The following is a 17,718-nucleotide window of genomic DNA, read 5'->3' on the forward strand; positions in this document are numbered from 1 at the left end:
TCATTATAGAGGGGTACTACCGATAATTTCAACAGGAACAAGTGAGTTTTAGGGCCGAAACAAACATGGTAGTGCTGGAGGAGGGGAGGTGCTAATCCTTTTCACAGTGCTGCTTTTCCAGTTTAAATCATGCCCCTTCCTACTAGTGCTATGAGCCCTGCAACAAGCAGTATACAGGTACCTGTATCATTTCTGCTATGGAGCTAATAATAGCTTTAAATGAGGGAGGGGTGCTGGTTAGAATTGTAAAATAACACAGGCAAAAGGTTGAAATAATCACTCCCTCAAAACTAGTATGTCCCACAGTTGCTTAAAAAGAAGGCAGTAAATCAATCTCATATCTTTAAAAGCTTTGTGTGTCTTTCAAAGGAGACGATCTTTGTATACATTTGCTCTTGAAGTCTCTAAACTTTAAAGGAGCAGAGTGACTTTAAAGCAGAATGAAATTATCCAAGTAGTAATATGAAGAGTTCAACCATCTTTTTTTAAAAAGGGTTTCTGGTCTGTAAATTAATAAATTTAAATTGTAGGAAAATTTAAATGAACGTACGAGTAGCATTCAGTGTCAAATATGAATAATTCTTGACATACAGAAAAGGTATTAATGACTGAAGAGGGCATTGAAATTATTTAGAAATGTAACTAGCAAAAATATTTTGACTTCTTTAAGAAATTGATTGAAATAGAAATTCATTGTTTGAAATCTACATACACATTCTAGGCTTAATTATAAGTGTTGGAGGATTGCTTATTAAGTGAAGATAACCTTTGAATCATACAAGCTCTGTGGGCTTTAATTAAGATCTGCCTACTCCCAGGGTATTAGCTTTAATTCAGATTGCATGTGTGCGTAATATGCATAATTAGAATGGATTCTTGATGCTTCAGTACAGTCTGTGCTCAAATGTTGTAATCCTGTCTACACTTACCTAGGAGTAAACCTCAGAATGTACTTCTGAGTAAACACACACAGCACTGAATGTTCATCAGCCTTCCTCAACCTGGTGCCATGTAGATGTTTTTGTCTATAATTCCCAGCATTCCTGACCATTGGCTATGCTGGCTGGAGCAGTTGGGAGTTGAAACCCAAAAGATCTGGAAGGCACCAGCTTAGGGAAGGCTGCTAACCTAGGATGTTCTTCTGCATGCAGCTAAACTTCTCAAATGCTTTTAATAGCAGCCTATGCAGACACCCTCCACAGTCCACACCCATGTTCACCAAACGTGTAAAGGAGGGGAGTGTGATGGCATCTGCTGTCCACAGTCTTGGCATGTCTACTGTCCACACTCTTGTCCTCCCTTCACTCATGTAAGGTGTGAAAAGGGCCTCTGCACATGCACAGCTTATTATGCACATAAACTAACTGTATTGTTGGAGTTCCAGATCACATGGGGAACCTAGGCAGTATGCAGCTGTAGACATGTAGATGCTTCTTTCGCAAATTACACTAAAGATGTGGTGGCTGGATAGTGCAGCCAGTGGCACTATCATATTACCCCTCCCGCCATGTGCTGAATGTGCAGTATGTGTTGGGGGGATGTCTGCATAGGACTCATGTGGAAAGCATATGTATTTCACCCAGCTGGAGCATAGGCCGTTTTCATGCTTCTGCTCCTCTGGCGTCAGCAGAAAGGGCCAGGAGAGAATATATGTTGAAAAGGCTGGTGACAGCTGTTGGAAGGATTGCAAGAAGTGAAATTGTATATTTGGGTGGGAGGGAGAAGAATCCTGACATCTGTGGCAGAAAATGTTATTTACCGTAAATGTAAAAGAGTATGCAAGCTTTTGGGTTGCTCCAAACTGAAGCTGCAGTCCAGTTATATAAAGTTGGTTAGAAATATAAGAATTGTTGGTTTTTCAGCTAGGCATCTATCTAGTCACACTATTTTGATGGCAAGGGCTCACAAAGAGTTATAATAGTTCAAGGAACCAGGATCTTTTCTCAGTCCAATTCCTGACATTGCACTATCAAGTAAGCCTATGCTTCTTAAATCTTTAGTTCAGTAACATGAGAATTGTGTTCATGGATGCAACAAAATAATTTTATTTTATTTGGATTGCAATGGAAGTAAAATGTGGTCAGCTTATACTCAACAGAGCAACCAGGGCAAAATGCACTTGTACTGAATTTTGTAATATACCTGTGTGAATTTTGTACTATGATACCACATGACAAAATAAGTGATCAAGTATACTTAGTGTAAAGGAAGAAGACATTCACTTAGCCAGCATTGCTTATTGAATCTAAGCTATGAAATGGTTGGTTATCTCCCCAGTTTTTGACATTTCTGGAACCAAATTTTAACTCTGGATAGTTCTAATAAGTATTGGAAAAGGATTCAGTTTTGAATCAGTAAACTAATCTGTAATTATACAAAAGACAGACAAAAAGTACTATTGATATTCTGTAAATATCAGGCTCATTTATGAGATACTGTAAATAACAAAATTAGACTGTTGGTAGCTTAATTTGAATCCAGAGACAGCATCAGCTTTGTGGCTCTTCAAAACCTCTGTTACAAGTGTTGATTCATAGGTGCTAAATTGCATCTCTTCAAACAGATTCTCTAATAAGCAATTTGTAACAGATGCCTCAAGAATGAAAATACAGCGAGAAGAGTCTTTTCCCATGTCATTGAGGAAGGCAGCTCAATTCAGACATATGTGTGAACAATTAAGACTGTTGTGGCTGAAACTCTATTTACCAAAACCCGTCAAACTGACCATAGCCCAGCCCCAAGTGGATGCAGTAAGCAAGGCCCATTAATCTCAATAGACTTAAATCCAATAATTGTGCACTGTGATTACAGCTGATTGATGTAGCTAATATTAGTGGCACAATATTAACAATAGCCATGATAAAGTAAAAGGAGTTGGTTGTATCATTGGTGTTAAATCATTTTTTATCATAAAAATGAGAGTGTGCTAACCAGAGTTCAGAGATGGGTTCATAACCTGTCTCTGTCCCATATCTCTGTGATTACTGCAAAGAATGTACTCTTCTCACACCTACTCTTACCTTCCCATTTCCATGTTTAGGGCGCACATCTCTTCAGGTCTTTGGCTCTCTTCACCCACCACTCCTAGTCTGAGAACTTAAAACAAGGGAAGAAGAAGACAGAAATCTACTCCACAAAAGGGAACATGCATACAATCCATCACACATAGTTGTGGAGATGTGTTGAAATGCAGTTCCAAATACATCTGTAATTCCTCTATATATGCAGCCTTTGGTGGTGAAATTCTTCTTGAAAGAGTTTCCGTGGCTAGCCTATAATCTCTACTGTAATCATCAATGCATAGTGAATACTTGTCGGACTGCATTTTCCTGTTTGATTCAAGGCTTGAAGACCGACGAAGCAAGTGACTTGTTCTTTGTTGAAAAGGATTAATTGTACAAAGAGGTGGTTTTCAGAAGTGCCAAAAATAAATAATTGGTGAGGAAAGGATACACAATAAAGTCTAGGTCTGTAGTGAGCCAAGCAGGAACACAAGGGCCCTTGCAAAAAACACAAAGGTGCCTTCTAAGAATGGCAGACATGAAGAGGGGGTGGTGGGGAATTTCCAACAATACCAGGACATGGAACAGCTGCTCTGCTATCCTTAACATGACAAAACCCATCTGTAGGTTAGGTTAGCCAATTTTTTCTTGAAAAAATAAAATAAATAGTTGTACAATTATATGTGGTTCTCAACATGATTTGAGAAAATCAAGGGAAATGTTAAATGCCTCATCATAATAATAAAAACTTCCTTGGGACAAGTTTTCTGCTGTATGTGAGCGTTGGGTGGGACAATTTGCTAAATGCCTCTGGCTCTGATCCAGCTCTAGGGGATGTGCATCTCCAGCTGCATCAATAGACACATCAATTCAGTGGGGCCTGGAAGAGCATGGCAAAGTGAATGTATGTATGAACATAGGCCCAGATGTGGATATGTACCAATTGGATACATGCAAGCCTTCCACATGTGGATCTCTCTTGCTAGACTGGGGCATGTGTGTATTTTCATACATTTTGATCACTGATGAGGTCTAAATGGATGCTCTTTACAGCAGATTACACCACAGGATTAAAGGAACACGAGAGAACAGCCTTGTGCCTACTACTACTGCCTTACTTTTGTTGTTTATTCGTTCAGTCGTTTCCGACTCTTCGTGACTTCATGGACCAGCCCACGCCAGAGCTTTCTGTCGGCCGTCACCACCCCTAGCTCCCCCAAGGTCAAGTCTGTCACCTCCACAATATCATCCATCCATCTTGCCCTTGGTCGGCCCCTCTTCCTTTTGCCTTCCACTTTCCCTAGCATCAGACTCTTCTCCAGGGTATCCTGTCTTCTCATTATGTGGCCAAAGTACTTCAGTTTTGCCTTTAATTCCATTCCCTCAAGTGAGCAGTCTGGCTTTATTTCCTGGAGTATGGACTGGTTTGATCTTCGTGCAGTCCACGGCACTCTCAGAATTTTCCTCCAACACCACAGTTCAAAAGCATCTATCTTCCTTCGCTCAGCCTTCCTTATGGTCCAGCTCTCGCAGCCATAGGTTACTACGGGGAATACCATTGCTTTAACTATGCGGACCTTTGTTATCAGTGTGGTGTCTCTGCTCTTAACTATTTTATCAAGATTTGTCATTGCTCTCCTCCCAAGAAGTAAACGTCTTCTGATTTCCTGGCTGCAGTCAGCGTCTGCAGTAATCTTTGCGCCCAGAAATACAAAGTCTGTCACTGCCTCCACGTTTTCTCCCTCTATTTGCCAGTTATCAATCAAGCTAGTTGCCATAATCTTGGTTTTTTTGAGGTTTAACTGCAGCCCGGCTTTTGCACTTCCTTCTTTCACCTTTGTCATAAGGCTCCTCAGCTCCTCCTCGCTTTCAGCCATCAAAGTGGTGTCATCTGCATATCTGAGGTTAATGTTTCTTCCTGCAATTTTAACTCCAGCCTTGGATTCGTCAAGCCCAGCACATCGCATGATGTGTTCTACATACAAGTTAAATAGATAAGGTGAGAGTATACAACCCTGCCGTACTCCTTTCCCAATCTTAAACCAATCCGTTGTTCCGTGGTCTGTTCTTACCGTTGCTACTTGTTCGTTATACAGATTCCTCAGGAGGCAGACAAGATGACTTGGTATCCCCATACCACCAAGAACTTACCACAGTTTGTTATGATCCACACAGTCAAAGGCTTTAGAATAGTCGATAAAACAGAAATAGATGTTTTTCTGGAACTCCCTGGCTTTCTCCATTATCCAGCGGATATTGGCAATTTGGTCTCTAGTTCCTCTGCCTTTTCTAAACCCAGCTTGTACATCTGGCAATTCTCGCTCCATGAATTGCTGGAGTCTACCTTGCAGGATCTTGAGCATTACCTTGCTGGCATGTGAAATAAGTGCCACTGTACGATAGTTGGAACATTCTTTAGTGTTTCCCTTTTTTGGTATGGGGATATAAGTTGATTTTTTCCAGTCTGATGGCCATTCTTGTGTTTTCCAGATTTGCTGGCATATGGCATGCATCACCTTGACAGCATCATCTTGCAATATTTTAAACAGTTCAGCTGGGATACCGTCGTCTCCTGCTGCCTTGTTATTAGCAATGCTTCTTAAGGCCCATTCGACCTCACTCTTCAGGATGTCTGGCTCTAACTCACTGACCACACCGACTGAGCTATCCCCGATATTATTATCCTTCCTATACAGATCTTCTGTATATTCTTGCCACCTTTTCTTGATCTCTTCTGTTTCTGTTAGGTCCTTGCCATCTTTGTTTTTGATCATACCCATTTTTGCCTGGAATTTACCTCTGATGTTTCTAATTTTCTGGAAGAGGTCTCTTGTCCTTCCTATTCTATTGTCTTCTTCCACTTCCGCACATTGCTTGTTTAAAAATAATTCCTTATCTCTTCTGGCTAACCTCTGGAATTTTGCATTTAATTGGGCATATCTCCCCCTATCACTGTTGCCTTTTGCTTTCCTTCTTTCTTGCGCTACTTCCAGTGTCTCAGCAGGCAGCCATCTCGCCTTCTTGGTTTTCTTTTTCTTTGGGATGTTTTTTGTTGCCACCTCTTGGACAATGTTGCGAACTTCTGTTTTGATTGTATCCAAGCACTGCTTTAGCCACTTTATTATTAATTATGAAGGCTACTCCGTTTCTTCTGTGATCCTCTTGTCCACAGTAGTAGATCTGGTGCTGATCTGATGTGAAGTGGCCCATTCCGGTCCATTTCAGTTCGCTGACACCCAATATATCTATATTTAATCTTGACATCTCGCCAATAACCACGTCCAATTTGCCCTGGCTCATAGATCTTACATTCCAGGTTCCTATGGTGTGTTGACCTTTAGAACATCGGATTCATCGTTCACCACCAGCACCGTCGGCCGCTAGCTGTCCTTTCGGCTTTGAGCTAGCTGCGTCATCACGTCTGGGGCTAGTTGAACTTATCCTCTGTTCCTCCCCAGTAGCATTTTGACCATCTTCCGACCTGGGGGTCCTATCTTCCGATGGTATACCGACATATCTCTGGTTGTACTGATCCATTTAGTTTTCATGGCAAGAGTACTGGGGTGGGTTGCCATTACCTTCCCCAGGGATCGTATTTAGTCTGACCTCTCTGCCATGACCTTCCTGTCTTGGGTGTCCCTTCACGGTTTAGCTCATGGCATCCTTGAGGTGCTCAAGCTCCAGCACCACGACAAGGTAACGATCTGGGAACTACAGTGGCCATGAGGAGAAACCCAGAAATTTTAATCTACGTGGTCAAATTCTACATCTTGCATCTTTATATCTACGTCACATATCTATTTATATATCACAGACTTAAAACTGTTCAATGGTCATTCTCTCTCCCCAGGGAATTGTAGTTATGAAAAGGCATCTATTAACTTTGAATTAATCTCAGCATACCCCCAAACAACACTTCTCAGGATCCTTTGAAGGACATCATATGAGATAAGCAGCTATATATAAAAAAGGTGTGTCTGTGTTGTAGACAGGTCTTTTAAGTACTTTCTGGCAGTGTTCTAGACCACAGCTTCAAAGAGATGCAGAAGATAAAGAAAATGACACCACAGCATGGGCATTAAATTGTCTTGGGAAGGAGCTACCTTACCAGTGGCTGTTTTCATCCAGCAAAATTAGTTCTTGGATGAAGCTGTGCTTTGAAAAAGTCGGAGACTTACCCTGACTTTTTACGCTAGAGCAAGTTCACCATGGCTCTTCTGCCACCTGACCTCATTCCAGCGCTGAGTCGGGAGCATTTTTGGGTGGAAGGCAACCTCTGATTGGTTGACAGAAGCCAGGCAAGGGACAGGAGACTGGCCCAGTGAGCCTTCGTCGGGATTTAGTGCACTGTGAAGGCAGGCTCCTAGAGTCAAAAGAGCAATAGGAAGCTTGCCTTTATACTCTCCTCTTCCAAGTGTAAGATCTTGCAGATCTGCAGAATACATTTCCACCTATCCAAAACTTATCTGAAAATGTAAACACACAACTTCCAAGTTCTTACTAAAATTTTTTTACTACATCTTACAGAAGATTCAGCCAAAAATAAACACAACATTGTACATTCAACTGCTTCCATTTGGTCTTGGCTGTACAGGGCTGTGGAAGCATCTGCTGACGATGTTGCTGCCAAAGCCTACTGATGTCATCCTGGGGATCTGAGATGGATCAACTCAATTGCTTCATCCGGGAGCACCACAAAAGGGCACTGGAGTAGCCAGAGACCTTGCAGAGTGATGATGGCACAGCTGTGATTTTTCCCAGATGGATAGCTGGAAAATGTTACAGCTCCACTAAGGACAAATGGGACTTGAAAAGATTTTAACACATGCCTAGAGTTTCTGCAATCAACCGAATAAAACAATTATTCAATGCTTTGTAATATTCCTTTGACAAAAATTACACTGTTGAACTGCCAGTTTGAAAGGCACATGTATTAATTGCTAGAACACTGTGGATCATCATCACCAGCCCTGCTGCCACTAATATCAGCAGACCTAATTGGAATGGCTTCTCAGTTTCTCATTCCATCAGTGCTTTACAGAAGGAAAAAAAAACTTAAAACAACAGGAAAATAGTAAAAAATAAATTGTCTTCTCCTGTGTGTGTTGCTCTGAAAGATAGACTAAGAACAGAGTATTTCAAAATATATTTAGCCCTAAACATTTTGGATTCTGCCCTCAGCAATAGCTGTAATGTTAAAAGCTACTGATAAAGGCAGAAGCCGAAATTTTCAGCCCCAAATATTTTTTTAAATTACTCTGTTATTAGTCTTCCTTATATATTTTACTTAAGAGACTGTATCTATAGTAGATCCAGAGTTTGCTTGTTGCTTTGCTGTTATGCCACTTTACACGTATGTGTGTGTGAGTGAGTGCGCACAAATTATTCCCACGTGACACACAGAACCTGCTGCCTGTGGAGTCTCTGATTTCTGAAGCAAGCTGTTTCCAGCAGTTTCTCAAGGCTTATTTTTTATTCATTAAGTTCATTAAGTAAACAACTTCTCAAGCGAGCCCTTATCGATTTTTCAATCCCCTGAGGTGCCACATGAGCAACAGCTATGATTGCAGTTCTTACAAAGTTATGCTTGCTCTGTGTTCTCCCAGAAATTGATTTTAAGGCTTGAAGCTTTTGGGGAAGGTTTGGGCAGAACTAGACACCGGGCAGGTTCACATGTTATGCTAAGCCACTCTGTGAATAAGCCATAGTGGGTTGGTTGTACACGGAACAACCCACAATATGTCCAACAGACAATCAGGCTTGGTTTGGTTTGGTTTGTTGTCCCCCCCCCCACTCAGTCCTCCAGCCAGCTCCAGCACTCATCCTCAATGCCTTTTTCAATAGTTTGTTTGCCACTCCCCACCCCCGGTGCCTCAGGAGTATGGAAATATTTGAAATCTCCATTCTTTTGCAAATGCACACTTTCTACTGTCCAATATGAGTAGTCTTGCCTGGTCAATGTCCTTGTATGTTTCAGCCTTCAAAGGGAGCACCCAAGGGGAGTCTGTAACATACACAGAAATTAACAAGACAAGGCTGCATATAGGCTAATTTGCATACAATTGCGCAGGATCAGGAGAGAAAAAATAAGAAAAAGGAGGGACCCAGTAGAGCAAGTCTAAATCTCCGAAAATGGCAGGGGGGGTCACACACGACAGGGAGGCAAACTGAGTAAGTCCAGCAAAACAGGCTGGGGAGGGAATATCTCCATTTTGGCAATGTAATTTTATCACTTTTAAGTATTGAACTGACACTTCTGAATGCCCTCCTCCCACTCAATGCTTCCCAAAGTCTCCAGCTAATCCAGAAAGGGGAGATATTATTTTTTTACGATGGCCTTCTCTTGATATGACTGCTGTTGTTGCTGGTTTTATTGTAGGCTTTTATTGTTTTATTGCTATTTTACTGGGTTTTATGTTTTTATTGCTTAAATATTTTAATTTTTTAAATGTATTTTGTCACTGTAAACTGCCTTGGGAAGGCTTCTGCCTTGAAAGGCAGCCAAGAAATACTTTAAATTTAAAAAATTAATAAATATTTGCTTCTCCCCTAATTCATAGAATCATAGAATAGCAGAGTTGGAAGGGGCCTACAAGGCCATCGAGTCCAACCCCCTGCTCAATGCAGGAATCCACCCTAAAGCATCCCTGACAGATGGTTGTCCAGCTGCCTCTTGAATGCCTCTAGTGTGGGAGAGCCCACAACCTCCCTAGGTAGCTGATTCCACTGTCGCACTGCTCTAACAGTCAGGAAGTTTTTCCTGATGTCCAGCCGGAATCTGGCTTCCTTTAACTTGAGCCCGTTATTCCGTGTCCTGCACTCTGGGAGAATCGAGAAGAGATCCTGGCCCTCCTCTGTGTGACAACCTTTTAAGTATTTGAAGAGTGCTATCATGTCTCCCCTCAATCTTCTCTTCTCCAGGCTAAACATGCCCAGTTCTTTCAGTCTCTCTTCATAGGGCTTTGTTTCTAGACCTCTGATCATCCTCGTTGCCCTCTTCTGAACACGCTCCAGCTTGTCTGCGTCCTTCTTGAATTGTGGAGCCCAGAACTGGACGCAATACTCTAAATGAGGCCTAACCAGGGCCGAATAGAGAGGAACCAGTACCTCACGTGATTTGGAAGCTATACTTCTATTAATGCAGCCCAAAATAGCATTTGCCTTTCTTGCAGCCATATCGCACTGTTGGCTCATATTCAGCTTGTGATCTACAACAATTCCAAGATCTTTCTCATTTGTAGTATTGCTGAGCCAAGTGTCCCCCATCTTGTAACTGTGCATTTGGTTTCTATTCCCTAAATGTAGAACTTGGCATTTATCCCTATTAAATTTCATTCTGTTGTTTTCAGCCCAGCACTCCAGCCTATCAAGATCACTTTGAAGTTTGTTTCTGTCTTCCAGGGTATTAGCTATCCCACCCAATTTGGTGTCATCTGCAAATTTGATCAGCGTTCCCTGCACCTCCTCGTCCAAATCATTAATAAAAATGTTGAAGAGCAATTCTTTTATGGCTCCTTTTTGGAGCAGTTATTAATCTAAATTTCCCTTTCATGTAGTTCCCAGCCCTTAAATCTGAGCAAATTTTACCTCCATTTACTTCCTAGCCATTAAATTTGTACAAATATTCCCAACATTTTTTAAAAGGGTGAATGAATGGGACAGAGCAAATGGGGCACCCCACACCAATAGGACTTACAACCATCCCCACTCCATTGGGTGCCATTCACTCCATTCTTTTCAGCAGCTATCTCAGTGATTTTTAAAACTGTCAGGAAAATTTGCACACATCCACTGAAGCGCAGGTAACTGCAGGAGTAACTGCTCCAAAAAAGACTAGCTGGAGTCTCAGGGAAGTGTTGAAAAGGCAGAGGACACTGAGAAGTGTTGGTTCAACACTTAAAAGCAAGAGGATTACATTGCCAAGGGGGAGGGATTATTGCACTTGCTCTGTTTGCCTTTTCTCCCCTTTTCGGTGCTTCTGATTTGCACTACTGGGTCCCCTCCTTTTTCTTATTGTTATTTCTTTCTCAGCCCTTTGCAGCGGTGTGCAAATTAGCCTACAGTATGTGCCGCCTCGCCTTCTCAGTTTCCTTATATGTTCCAGACTCCACTTTGAAGTTCCCTTTTACAGCTGAAATACACATGGAAATTGACCAGACAAGACTACATATATCTGACACCTGAAAGTGCACACTTGCATACTTGTGAAAGAAGTGGTAGGTGGGTGGGAAAGATTTTCCAAAAAATTAAAATACCATCTGTACAATTTTGAGCCTCCTATTGTTGTTTTTTGTAAAAGGTGGTGAGTGATTGACAATCTTGCCAAAGTGCTGTTTGGGCATCAGAGGAGGGGCAGGCACTGGTGAGGGGGGCTGGAAGTTGGTGAGATTGTGAAGAGTAGCATGGGCTTTTTGCCACTCTTGCCAAGTGGCTCTATAGCCAATCCCAGCAACCCACAATCAAATTGCTCTTCCGTATTTGGATGACACAATAACCCATCATGGGTATGACTAAACTTACAACATATCACAGATTATCAGAGTGTCTTGTTCTGGAAAATTAAGCCACCCAGTGGAAAGAGCATTAGGTTCTGATGACACAGCAGTTGTCATATCTTTTAAACCCAGTCATTACCTTAGCAAATGTGAGACAACGGGAAGGGAGGCTTAGGAAGCTGCCAGGAAATGCAGGAGAGACTTTACAGTGCAGTCAGGAACAAGTGAACAAGAAAGACTCACTCAATTCCACAGCAAGCTCAGTGTAACAGATCATCCTGACTCTACAACCACTTACCTACATGTAGCATCTTTTTAAGCATACTCTCTGATCCTACAGCTACTTACCTTTATTACTTTATGCCCTGCAGCTAGAGTGAATGTCACACCATAAAACTTTATCCTGCAGATACTTACCCATAACACCCAGCGAGCATCCATTCTGGTCCTGCAGCTACTTATCTCACTGTAGGCACTTACCATTATTGCTCCAGAGACTTTTCGCCTTGTCTTGTAGTTAATTACTAAAAAATCCAAGAAGTGATCCTGATCCTGCAGCCCTTGACTTGAATCATCCTGTGCTGTGACAAGAATGAACTCTATAGTTGCAGCATTTATGCAGTCAGGTTGTTCACTTGCAATGAGAATAAGGCAATGGGACATGCCCCTTTGGCAGAGGGGGCACACCTTGTGAAACCCCTAACTACTGTGAGGATTGCAGGTAAGTTCAGAGGAAAAACAGATGCGTGAGGGAAGTGGCAGATGGTATCGTCATCTCTGGTAACCAGAGTGCTTCAACCCTGTGAGCCCTAGTTTTCCTAACCACTGATCAAAAGCAACGTTTTCTAGCCTGTTATGCCTCAAATCATATAAATGTAGCACCTCTTGCATGCTTCCAGTCTGTGTCATACAAAAGACAAAACAATAAAGCAGAATTCTTGTTTCGACCTTTTGTGATCTCTTCAGGAGCTGATTGCATGTGATCCCTGCTTTGGGCTTCTCTTTGCCTTCTCTTAGGGCCCAAATCTTTAAGGAGCACCTGGGAAGGTGAGGATTTTAGTGGTTTCTTTGGGAGCTGATAGCATGAGGTCTTTGGCCCATCCTTCTGAATGGTATGAATTTTTGATAGTGAATAACCCTCTCAAATGCACCAATCTTGACAATCTTTTAGATTGGGATTTAATGGATCATGCCATTTTGGATTTTTTAGACCTGGCATTCCATGTGAAAATTCAAAGCTTTGGGAATGTGAATCCAATCATCTCTATAAAATTGCTTTCAGTTTTCTTCATAAGAGCTTGAAATGGAATGAGCTTCAGGTTGCTCAGAGTATTATCTTGATGCCAGTTAGCACACCCATTCAATGCTAATACAGCCATCCACAAACATCTCTGCAGTAGGCTGACCAGGGAAGTGGCAGGTGATCAAACCCTAAGAAAGTGCAGCTCAATACTCATCTCACCATGCTTATTTAAGGATTTTAGGGACAATAGATTTGAGCTACCTCACACAATTTAAAATAATTACTTTTCTGAGCAATCACAAATTCAAGTAGTCATTTCTTTTTCAGAGGCAGAATTAATTATGTGCCTGCTGTCCTAAGAGAACAGTCAATAGCACACTGCAAACTCTGTTCTAAAGCAATTAAATTAGTGTGGGACTTTTGGTCACCCCCACTAAAGCAGGCCTCGTTTCCTCAGTCTCTTGTGAAGTTTCAGGTTCAGCAACAGATTGATGCAGCTAGAGATTATGAATATAAAGCAAGATGCAAACTATTCCAAACTCATCTAGGGCTAAGAATGCCTTTACAAAGTTTTGCAGTTCTACTCATATCATTTGCAAAAAGCAGAAATGTTGCTCATTCTTCCTCTGAAATTTCCATTTTTGAAGTGGATATCAAAGTAATCCAAACATATATTGTCAAAAAGTTGATTTTTTTCCTGGCAAGTACACTGACATAGCATCCCTGTGGGTCGTAATCTTCAGTTATTGCAAAACCATTTGGCAATTAAATTGCTGCAGATTTACGTGGTACTGAAACTAAAACTTGGGAGCTTTGCCTTTATATAAACAGAGCATATTCTGTAATTTGTTCAGATCCCAAGGAGCTTTAAAAAAGAAAGCTGGAGGGCTTTATTGTTATGTGCTGAAAAGGCAAAACATTGATTATTTCTTTCCATCTTCATATGTGTTGGCAATCCCCCAAAGCTATGTTGTATTGATTGTTCTGTTTCAGAAAAGTTATTTTCAGATTTTTTTTTAGCACCAGCCAAGCCATAAAGCAGAACAGCAAAGCCTTGTGTACAATGTACTATAGCAAAAACATTACTTTTCCTTATCTTTGCTTTGTTGGGTTTGATTTGTTTGTTTTGTATTTGACAGGCATATAGTTTACAGAAGCACTAAAAGCACAGACTGGCATCTATCATAAACAGAACATTAAAAAATAAACAAGGATTAGACTCACTCTAATCACACACAACTACTAACCAAAATAATTCTGCACAAGTTCAATGAGAAATATGATGAAGTGATATGCGTGTTTCTACCAACTGCCATTCCAGCAGGTTGTAGCACAGGAAGATGAGATGGGGAGGAGGGTCAGCCCTGCTGAAAGACCACTTGCTTTTCTCCTCTTCCCTCCCCATCCCTTTTTCCTTTTGTGTAATGTCTTCTTAGAATGTAAGCCAGTCAACAAAATTATCAAAAACAATATGTGTGCTTCTAGATGGAGGGCTCCTAGCACTACCAATCAGCAGCAAGAAAACACAAGAAGGTTTTGAGTGCAAAACGTAATCATCTGTACCCTTCTGTAAAATTCTGTACATGAGACAGGGTGATGGCACTATAAAAGCCTTGTCTGGAAGTACCGTATGTGTCACTTGGCTGGACCAAAGGCCAATCACCTCCATGTTTAAACTGACTGTCTTGTAGGACTTTACAAGGACAGGTACCTGAAATCTTGAATCTGTGTTTTGAACCAATGAGGTAAAAGAACAGGATAATAAGAAGAGGCTGTTCCTTAAGGAAGAGCTATGGGAAAGTTATAAACCTAACAGGAAAGATAACAGGTGACACCTCATGGTTACCTACAGTTCTCAGGCAGAAATCTTCTAATGCATCCTAACAACACAATCCTATACATGCCTACTCAGAAGTGGGTGGGATTGTAACACACTGCTAGAGCAAATGTTTGGAATGCAGAAGATCCTAGGTTCAATCCTCGGCATTTCCAGGTAAAGCTAGCAAATAATCCAGCCTGAAAACCTGAAGAGCCCCTACCAGTCACTGTTGGCAATACCGGGCTACATGAATCAAGACTCTGACTCATATAAGGCACCCTCGTATGTTCCTAAGTCCCACTGTTCAATGGGGCTTACTAGCAGGTAAGCGGAAATAACATTGCAGCCCAAAATGCCAACAACTGGTCCTGGAAATTCTCAACAACCACAGGTCTTGCTTATATGTATTTTATTTATTTGACAAAATATTTATTTGACAAATAAATTTGACAAATACCCTGCCGTTAGAAAACAAAAACAACAAACAAACAAAGGCAAGACCACTCTGCAACAAACTAACAGTTCCAATTTTACCTCTTTATCTATTCTGGCAACACAATGATTGCACATAATAATGTTGCTCCTGTTCTAAAGTGATCTTTCATCAGATTTGGGCTAAGCCTCCATTCAGAATAGTACTTCCAAGTTTAAAGAGTCAGTATTGAAAGTAATTCACCATTTAAAAATGAACAGAGACACAAAAATCCATCTAGCAGATTCTGAAGAAACTGTCACTCTAAGCTGTAACCCAGCGTGTTGTACCAAATGCAGTGAGTGGCAAGAAATCTCTAAAAATGGCTAACCAAGTTATTGTTGTCACTATCCCTTACCCATCACATACAAGTTTCATTTTAGGTGAACAAGGCCGGATCTACACTACTGCTTTAAAGCGCTTTATAACAGTTTTATAGCACTTTAAAGCAGTTAAAGCGCTTTATAACTGTGTAGTGTAGATCCGGCCCAATTATAGTGTAGATCCGGCCCAAGATCTGTCTCTTACAGGCCTAATTATTTCACACTAGGAGTAGCGTAATTGGAGGTTGTTACATACTGGAAGACTAGGCAATCTTTAATTTGACTTCTTTAGTCTTCCAAACATAGGGATATGTTCATTATGGAGAACAGAACACATGAGATGAAACAAGCACAAGAGCTGAGCCATAGCAGATACTTTTTAATACTGCAGTACTTTTTGTGCCATTTGGGGATCTCACTTGGCACAACTGGCATTTATCAAGGGGTCTGGTTGGTTTTATCAACAAGTTGAGACTGATTACTTATGTATGTTCTGTACATTTATCTGAATATGCATGTTTTTTTAAAATAGTTTATAGCTATTTTAGATGTTTTGCAATGTTTCTTCTAAAAATTATTTTCAAGATTTTTTTTTTTGCAAAGTAAAGAGCTCCTTCACCTGCACATCCATTAAGCTCCTACATGCCATAGCTTGCCAGCAATGCCTTTTGGTAGTGTACATATGCCTAAAAGGATTAATTAACAGAAATTATGGGTTGGATTCAGACTTAGCCACACTTAGAGCGGACCCATTGAAATCAATGGGACTTAAGTTACTGGTGAATAATTTAAGTCCCATAAATTTCAATGGGTCTACTCTAAGTATGACTTAAGTCTGGATCCAGCCATATACATTTACAGGAACATGTGAAAACTAGCAAGAGACACAGAAGAATGTGCAAAATGGTCTATAGGCCATCCAAAGGCACTTTTACTATATCTATCATTTACTGTAGCAAATTCATGCATAAATAAATAAGTGTCCCTTTACAATCAAAGAGCAAGATGAGTTTTTACAAAGAACCACCTGTTTTCCTAGATGCATGGAGCTAACTGAAATATTGGTTTTAAATTGGTGAGTTGCACCATGATTAGGGAGGGCCAAGCAGCTGTGTCATTGGATTGAAAGATGGTAGACACACGTAGACCGGACACAATAATCAAGGCAAGAGCTTTATAACATGTGCAAGCAGTGAACATTATTTTGCAAATGGAGAAAAATCTCTTTAAACCAGTTATTATTTAAAATACTAGAAAAGCTTTTAATCAAGTCTGTTGTAAGAAAAGAGAAACAGGGAGAGAAAGAAAGATGTATAAAAGCACCAAGATGGAAGAGGAATACACCAATGCATAAGACTAAATGGGCTTTATTCTCCCTTGAGGCAAATACTTAAAGGAGATATGAATTAATCAAAATGAATAGCTTGGTAGTATGCAGGGAGCACATAAAATACTATTTATGCATATGAGCCAGGCTGCAAAGAGCTACTTTAGGTGCACCAACATTTTCTTAAATCCCAGATTTTTCATTTTCACCCAACTTGGAGACAAGCTATAATATTTCTAATTCTTTTTCTCAATATTCAATATTTGAAAGTATTTAATTAAAATTCTTGCAACTGTAGTTCTTTAAATTATGGGTTGGATCCATAATTACAGCTGAAAACACACACAATAATAAAGATTTCTTTTCAGTGTTGTAGTTCCTCAACATATTTATTGGTGCCACCTACTGGCTCTTTAAAATTTTGACTTTTATTGAATTAAAAAATTAAAACCAATACCTAAATAATGAATTGCTAAGAATGACATTGAGAATTGTAAGGGTGACCAGGTATGTTTTCAGTAACCGCATTATTTATCACATTATAAAAAATTTGTTTCATCAGTAAATCCTTACAATAGAGAATTAAATTATTTCATGCTTTATGTATGAAAAAATAGATCAGTAGGAAAAAGATGGTGATACAATTTTAACAGTGTATAGGCGTAATGCTGATATCTCTTTACAAAAGGAAGAACAGGGTATGTATCCATCTGTCCTATTACACATGTAAAAACACTGAAGCCTAAAATCCGCTTGTTAATATTATTTGCAGCTTCACAGTCCATCTTTAAACCATCTCCACCTGTCATTTATTATGTGACCAATGCAAACTGGGCAATTTAGATAGCTGGTTTCCTGCTGTCATACTATGAAGTTTCCCAGGAAAAGCTATGAACCTTTAACAGGCCCACTTCCAGACCATTGTCCCTAATCGGGCCAGTTACCAAAGAAGACACAGCTCCTGTACCATTAGTGGTTGTGTAGACAGAATTAGCTCCTTCAGATGAGGGAAAACCACGTTCCCTTACCATGGCTCT

This window comes from Elgaria multicarinata, chromosome 7, assembly GCF_023053635.1.
Source record: "Elgaria multicarinata webbii isolate HBS135686 ecotype San Diego chromosome 7, rElgMul1.1.pri, whole genome shotgun sequence".
NCBI classification, from domain to species: Eukaryota; Metazoa; Chordata; class Lepidosauria; order Squamata; family Anguidae; genus Elgaria; species Elgaria multicarinata.